We start from the raw sequence: 8,392 nt of genomic DNA on the forward strand, positions 1-8,392 counted from the left end.
ACACACACACACACACACACACACAGACACACACACACACACACACACACACACACATTTGTTTCTATTACAAATCCACTTATCCCTAATGGATCAGCTGAAATTGCCCTCTCCTTCCTACATACTCCTGCCTGAGCTGGTTCCTACCTCAATGCCTGTAGGGTTACTGTCTATACCTTGCCCCTGGAGTCAGTTCTGGTCACTTCAGGAGTGTACAGAACTTCCCATACTGCTCCCGTCCAGTTTCCCTGGTCCACTATTGCTGTCTCCTTTTTATCCCTCTACCTCCCCATGCACTGCCCCCACCTGTCTAGGCAACCATTTCAATGTGTTTAATTTTACGTACTTTTGTTCTGAGTATTCTTGTAAAGTGCCCATTATTGTTCTGTGAACATGTATTGTTAATTTGCATCAATAGAACTGTTTCTTTCCATTTCCACTTCTCAGGGCTCTATGTTAAAGCTCCATTTATGTTGCTATGGTGTGCCTCTAATCCGTGGCATTCGACAATGGCTTACCATTCCATGCTGGGCATCTTTACAGTTTCCCTGTTCATTTTTCTAATGGCAGACACCAGGGTGGCTCCATCGCCGCCTTTCACCCACGATGCTCTCATGGACATTCTAAAGCATGTCCCCTTATGGCAGACGTTCTCAGCTGCAACCCTAGGGACAGTGGTAGCATCTGGAGGCAGGTTAGATTGTCGCATTTGGGAGAGGATGATCCTGACGTCTGGTGGGTCAAATCCAGGCAGTGCTACTAACGATTGTGCAATGCACAGCTTAGCCTTCCCACAGCAAGGAATTGTTTGGTCCCAAATTTCAATAGCATCAAAGTTGAGAAACTCTGTGTATGGACATGTGCGAGGATTTCTTGGGACAGATCCTCAGGACTGGGCTCTCTGGGTGACAGTGCATGTATATTCTTTGTAATTTCATTTCCTTTTTTTTCTTTTCTCATGATAAAGCATGACAGAGAGATAAAGGGGGGGGAGAGAGAACACCCTCCGCAGTGTTTAGTTGTGCTATGGTCCCTTACTCTAGTCTTTTAGCCTATTGGATCTAGGACACTCATGTTCATACCTGGCATAGTTCAGGCTGATTAGCTCAGGGATTCGAACCGTGGTCACCTTGTAGAATCAGGCTTCTCCTGAGCAGCACATGACCACGGTACCATGTGTATTCTTGAGTAAATAGTAGCAGACTCCTGTCCAGAGTGGCTGCACCACTGTACCCTCCCATCGCAATTCAGAACCTTCATTCCACACCCCTCTCCAATACTTGAATTTCCTAACTTTTTCATTTTTTTGCAACCTAATATTAGATTTGTAGCAATTTACATTTCTCTGATGATTAAAGAACTGGCTGCCTTTTCTTGATAAGCTCCTGAGAGGCCAAAATAACACTCAGAAGCCTGCTGTTTTGCTTTTTATACAGATTGTTGCCAACTGCTTGGTTTCTGTGAGCATCAGTTTTCTTATCTAAAAATCTAGACTAAAACCAGTAACTTTCTCATTTATTATCCCATTATTATTACATCATCATAGTGAATGAGGCAATAAAAATAAAGCTTTGTCTGGCATACAGTAAGCACTCAACACAAATGCTATTATGACAATGACAAAATGATACTTCGAATTTTACCTCCCAGTACTAGGCCCATAAACATGCTCAATACAGTGCTATTGAGTAATGAGCTGAAGTCTGACGGAGGGAGGGAGGGAGGGATATGAGACAGGTACTCTTCTAACCTGGCCCACCTTAGAGCTGGTGGTTTACTGCTTCCACGGATGGCTGTAAATCTCAGATCAGCCAAATTCAAGGCCACCAGAGACAACCCTATTCCTCTCATTTTCTGATGATAAAGAGTCACAAAGACAAAAGAGCTTGCATCTTAAGGGCACCTTCTTATTTATGAAACACCTAGCAAGACCTAGGCATTTCCCATATGAATATGTCATTCAATCTTCATGACTGCCCTGCAAGGTGGATTTTTTTTTTTTTGAGAGATTTTCGCTATAGGGCATGTGCGCTCGCCAGACAGACAGAGAGAGACATAGAGACAGGAAGCGAGAAATCACCCCCCAGGGAGGATGGTCATACCACAATCTCTTCTCCATTCTCCTCTTGGGATCTTGGGCACGCACGCACACGCGCCCGGCGTGAGTTTTAAGCCACCAGGTCCAGAATGCGAACCGCGGTCGACTACATGGGAGTCCAGCGACATAGCCATTATGCTAACTGCTGGTTCCCCAAGGTGGATATTTTTATTTCCATTTCATAAGGAGCTTATGGAACCTGCCTAAGCTTCCTCACCTCTGAAGGAATGAGAGACTTGTACCTGGGACTTTCTGACTCTGCTTGGCCAAGGTCCCATTGGCCCCAAACTCAGGCCTGCTCTCGGAGAACGTGTCGTTTAGGTGTGGTAAGGGTTGCGCTGCAAAGAACATGGCTGGGGCGGTCCAGCATCTCAAGTTCTTTCACTTGTGAATGTATGAGAAGGATCTGTCTGCTCAGGGGCCCAGAACTCCTGGGGAACTGCTAGCTGAAGCAAATGTGTGCTTTGACGGGAACCTCCCTAGTGGCTCCAGGCAAACAGCACACACAAACGACAATAGGGTGTGCATTGGAGGCAATGTTCTAATTCTGGTGTGGTTTTGCACAGCTATGCAAATGTTCGCTGAGCTTGTTCTCAAATCATCTTAAATTCAATGCAAATGCCATGAGCCGTTCAGAAATAGATATGAATATTGTATATGATTTGTATCTCGATCTTCAAGCTTCCTTCTTCACAACTGAGTTTACAAAAACACTTTTATAATTCTGGTGGTCTGATGGAAAGAACTATCTGCCTGATCTCCATAAAAATTGACTCCAAGAACGGTTCATTCTGGATTGTAAAAGAACTAAATCTTTTCCTTAACAAGCTTATTTCCTGCCTAACAAATATAATGAGCTAATTAATAAACATGAGCTCAATTTGACCACTCTTCCTGAAGCCAGGCAGGTAGAATTTTACTTAGAGAATTACAAAAGGCCAGGACGCTTCATCATTGAGACCTAAGTGGAGTCATTCCTTTGTACCTGGTTCTGAATAACATTCTTCTTATTTAAAGGCCAGAAGCTCAGATCTGACACTTGCGAAGTTGCAAACTTGGCGACTATACTAGACAGAAAAAGGGATACTTAACTACTTTCTTGTAGTGCTCAGTTCCACAGGAAGGCAGGCCCCAGGATAATGACATGGCCACCCTGAAAATGGTGTCTTTGTGCCTCTCTTTGATAGCTGTAAAATGCACTGACATGTTTCACTGCAAATTACTTCTTAAGCCATTAACCATAACCTAATCAAGAGACATTTTGACAGAATAAAATGGGAGAGGTTATTTTTGTAAAGTGCAAAAAAAAAAATTGAGTTGATACAAAACTACAGCGTAAGTGACCTAACTATTTCTGTGTACAGCATCTATAAGGCAGATTCTTTCTTGGAATGGATTCAGCACTTCCAACCTTTTGTGATGTGATCCAGGATGAACCATAAATTTGATGCTAGCATGGACTTTTTTTCTTTTTTTTTTTTGGAGAGGTTTTTGCTATAGGGCATGTGCGCTCGCCAGGAAGACAGACAGAGAGAGAGAGAGAGAGAGAGAGAGAGAGAGAGAGAGAGAGAGAGAGAGAGAGAGAGAAAGAGAAATCACCCCCCAGGGGGGATGACCACACCACAATCCCTTCCCCTCCATTTTCCTCTCGGGATCTTGGGCACGCACACACACATGCCTGGCGTGAGTTTAAGCCACCGGGTCAGGGACTCTAACCAAGGTCGACTACATGGGAGTCCAGTGACATAGCCATTACGCTAACTGCTGGTCCCAGCATGGGCTGTTTTTGAAAGAGCTTAGTAGCTTGGATAGCTTGATACTGGTGATGAGGTGATAATGGAAACTTTTGCTACCGTAGAACCTCTAAGGGCAACAGAGCTTGAAAGCTGGAACTTTGGAGGAGCATTTTATGGCTTCTGAATAGATTCTTGTTGATTGGGCTTTGTTTCAGAATTGTGGAGCCCTGGACTCCAAAAGCCACCACTTTGAAAACCATTCCTCAGATGGCTGGGGCCACTTTAGAGTGTGTGAAGCTCCTAATAAATATATTTTGTAAGGCTCCTGACTATACAAACTACTAGATTCATAATATGTTACACAATTTATGGGCCTATGGGAGATAAAGTTTCTTGTCAATGAAGAATTAGAATACTGAGCACAGAGGAAGTCTTGGCTTTTGTGTTCGTTCACTGTCCAGTTGGTGGTGGTGAAGGTCCTGTGTCTAGGCACCATCTCTTCATGTCCAGAAACCATTTCTTTGTTATTGTGAAATATATTCTTCTTGTCTTCCAGAAACCATTTCTTTGTTATTGTGAAATAACAAAGAATTTCTTTTGCAACCAGGAAAGGTGGTGGAGCTATTACTGCACACACTGCCTTGCTCTTCGTTATCTATGCAGAAGACACTGTCATTGGAGAGGATAGGGAGGGCCTTGAGGGTAGAGTGGAAAGAGGCATGTGTCAGCAAGACACACACACCAGTTCCTCCTCTGACAGTGTGGTGTAATGTTGTGATATCTGTATGGATGGGGTCAAGTGAGGATATAGATCAGAAGGGCCCACTGGCCTTAAAGAGAAGAGATGGACACAATGCCTGAAGGACTGCCTGGCATGTGGTGTTTAGCCTTGGAGATGGGGGCAGGGGATGCTGGAGAGTGGGGTGGTCACCTTGCATATCAGCAGTGGGAGTTCCATAGGGTTGAAGTCCTCTGCTCCCATCCCCACTGATCTTGGGTGTTTAGACTGGGCCTTTGGCCAGAACACAGATGGCCAATAGTTGATGCATGAGTTTATGCATGCACCTCTAGCCTGCAGGACTACTGTGAGCCACCATAAGTGCCATGTCCAACATTAGTGAGAGGCACTCCAAATGTCAGTACTAGCTGGACTGATACTCTGCTGTCCAGATCACTCTATTGAAACCAGAGCTTACTCTCAGCAACCCAAATGCCAGGGAGCTCTCTGAAGCATCTGGGGAACTCCCTTAGCAAGAGTTGGGAATAAATGGTCTGGAAGCTCCAGGGAGAGAAATGGGAATTGGGAGCCATGCAGTCCTGATTCAAAAGCAGAGAATGGTGCTGCTGGACGGAAATATCCTGGGCAGCAGCAGCAGGCACCTCCACTGACTGGTATCCATGCAAAACCCGGTCCAGGCCTGGTGTCCGTCCAGGACAGTACTCTCAAAAGTATGGTGGAACTCTGAGGGCCAGGTCTCAGGTGTTAGGGTAAAGGAAGAGAGAGTTTGGTCTGACCAGTAGCCTCATGGTTAATGGAAGTATCCCATATGACTAGTCCTTGGTTCAAGTGGTTTCTTGGATCCATGGTTAAAATCCTGGCCCCAGCAACCTAAAAAATATGCTGGGCACATGTATGTGCATGCCCCCAAATACTGGCAAAAAAAAAAAATTCTAATGAACACAGCTGAGGGAGACTGAGCATCAATCTCTTCCCTTCTCTGGGGATTGGACAGGAATGGACAAGCTGTGAGCCTGGATCCCCACTTACCCCTAGGCTGATCTACCAAGCTCAGGCTGCCTTGACACTCACCTTGCTCGCCAGGGTATCTTCAACTCCAATAACAAATGGAATTAAATAATTCTTTAAATAAATAAAGCTGGCTCTGTTTATCTGCTTTTGGCTTTCTGCTTGTAGGTGGTAACTGGAAAAAATTATTTTTGCTTTCCCGAATCTGTGTAACTCATTCTCATAATTGCACCTCCATTTCCTTTTAAATGACCAGCTGTCTTCTCCAGCTCTTAGTCCACATTGCTAGAGCATGGTTCATCAGACTTATCAGGAAAGGGCCACACAATAGTTCCAGCTCTGTGGTTGCATGGTTTCTTGGTAACTGCTCAACTCTGCCTTTGTAGGGTGGTGAACGCTGTAGATAATACGGAAATGAATGGGCACAGCTGTGTCCCAGTACAACTGCAGTTACAAATCCAGGTTGGATTTGATCATTGGGCCATAGTTTTCTGGCCTCTGCCTTAGAATCTAAAAGTTTAGTTTAATGATTTTCAAAAAACTTTGAATGTAAGTCTTAGATGGTATACTTAAATTTGTTTTTTACCCCATAATCTAGTATGTACACATATATAACTGAAATGAAAAAAATAGAAGTTTCATGAAACTCTACTTTGTACTTTGATATGTTCTGACTTTTCTATTTTACCTTTCTATTCTAATATATTCCATTTTATTCTATCTCACTTTAAAGACATGCTGGTCCCAGTGTATTGATTTACTTTCATGACTCACTGTATGGTTTGAATGTGTCCTGCCAAAATGTGTGTGTTGATGTTTGGTTCTGGTTATGATGCTACTAAGAGAAAATGTAGTCTGACTCTGGTTTTGTGAGTTGGAGCCTTTGGGATGTGATTAGAGTGGGGCCCGTGATTGACTCCTGGCAGCTGTGTAAGGAGTGGGAACGAGACACAGACACGTGTGCTCTTGCTCTGCTGTGATGTGATGTCTGTGCCACTTTGGGACTCTACAAAAGTGTCCTCACCAGCAAGAAGACCCTAGCTAGGTGTAGCCCTTGGACCCTGGACCTCAAATCTTGAGCTGGCAAGTGGCATGGTGGTTAAAGAAACTGGATTCCCACATAGCCAACCACAGTTGGAGTCCTGGGTCTGGCAGCTTACTTTTTCCCTTTCTCTCTGTCTCTCTCTGGTCAAATTAAAAAATAATAATAATAACAAATGGAATTAAATAATTCTTTAAATAAATAAAGCTTGACTCCTATAAGTCACCCAGACTCTAGCAACACAAAAGACTGAAATGTCTACTACAGGATGTAACTCATAATTAGAAAGGCAGTGCTTACTGGGGCTGGCCTCACTGTGGGGCCTAGGAGTGGGTACATGGCAGCCTGTACATTCTGTCCTACCCTGCCCCCTCTCCCATGCACTCATCTAGGTATTCTGAATTCGTTTCCATGGAGAAGGAATGGCTCACTGAACTGATGAGAGAAGAGTCAGTTACTGGATTTTGACATAGACTATAATTTTTTATTTTTTAAGAAAGATTTTTGCTATAAGGATGTGTGTACTTGCCAGAGAGAGAGAGAGAAAGACTGAAAGTGAGAAATCATCCCCCGAGGGGAGGCCACACCACGATCCCTTCTCCTCTATTCTCCTTTTGGAATTTTGGGCATGCATGCCCACACACACATCTGGCATGAGTTTCAAGCCACTGGGTCCAGGACTTGAACTGCAGTTGGTCATGTGGAAGTCCAGCCATGTAACCATTATACCATCTACTGGTCCCAACATAGACTCTAATTTAATGTAGATTTTGTAGATAAGAGAAGACCAAGTGCATTTTTTACAAAATTAAATTGCAAGCTCATCACTTAAAACGCTAAGAATTTGAAGATGGTAACAGTCCTCACCACCAGGGCCCTCCTAAGCTTGAGGCCCGCTGTGAGAGCGAAGGCTACACACCCACAAAGTCAGCCCTATTCAGAGACAACGTGATGAGTTAGATAAACATTCTTCACTATCTGGGAGGACAGAAAAGAGAAAATGTGAGATGAGAAAGAAGAAGGGGGGTCTGAGCAAGCATTGCTGTGTGGATTAGAGTCAGTTCAAGGATCCTGGATCAGTACTCTGACATCTAGTCTTTTCTTGATGAAAACTGCTTTACCTGCATGGTCGAATGGTGCCGGATGCATTTCCTTTCGGTATCAGCTGAAGACGCTCCCTTTGGTAGTAGCCAGCATGTTGGCCATCTAGCAGAAGAGATGCCCGTATGTTCTAGAGATTTGGCATGGCCCTTCTTGTACTCACGGCCTGTTCAAGACAGACACTTCACTGATCCAGGATGTTTGTGAGTCTGAATGCAGGCAGGGCCTGGTCATCTGGAGGAGTGGTACTGTGTTTGGACGGGTGGCCCCTGTGTTATTCTTCTAATGTTGCCATACCACAGCCTGGGCCACTGACACAACAGAAATATCATCTTGACGTTCTAGAGTCTAGTTGTCTGAGATCCGGATTGGTAGTGTTGGCTCCCTCTGGGGGCCATGGGGGAGAGTCTTTTTTGTTTCACTAGAGTTCCTTGGCTTCTGCTGCATCGCCGTGATTCCTGCCTTCATCTTTCCACAGTGCTCTCCCCTGTATATATCTGTGTCCAAGTTCCCCCTTTTTATAAAGGCACTTTTTAAAATAGAAGGGCACTCCCTTTTATAAGATGATCTCATCTTAATCAATTACATGTATAATGGCTTTATTTTTAAATTAGGTTGCATTTGAGGTCCAGGGGGTTAGGACTTCAACAGATGATTTCGGAGAGCCA

Source organism: Tupaia chinensis, unplaced genomic scaffold, assembly GCF_000334495.1.
Source record: "Tupaia chinensis unplaced genomic scaffold, TupChi_1.0 Scaffold000349_1, whole genome shotgun sequence".
NCBI lineage: Eukaryota > Metazoa > Chordata > Mammalia > Scandentia > Tupaiidae > Tupaia > Tupaia belangeri.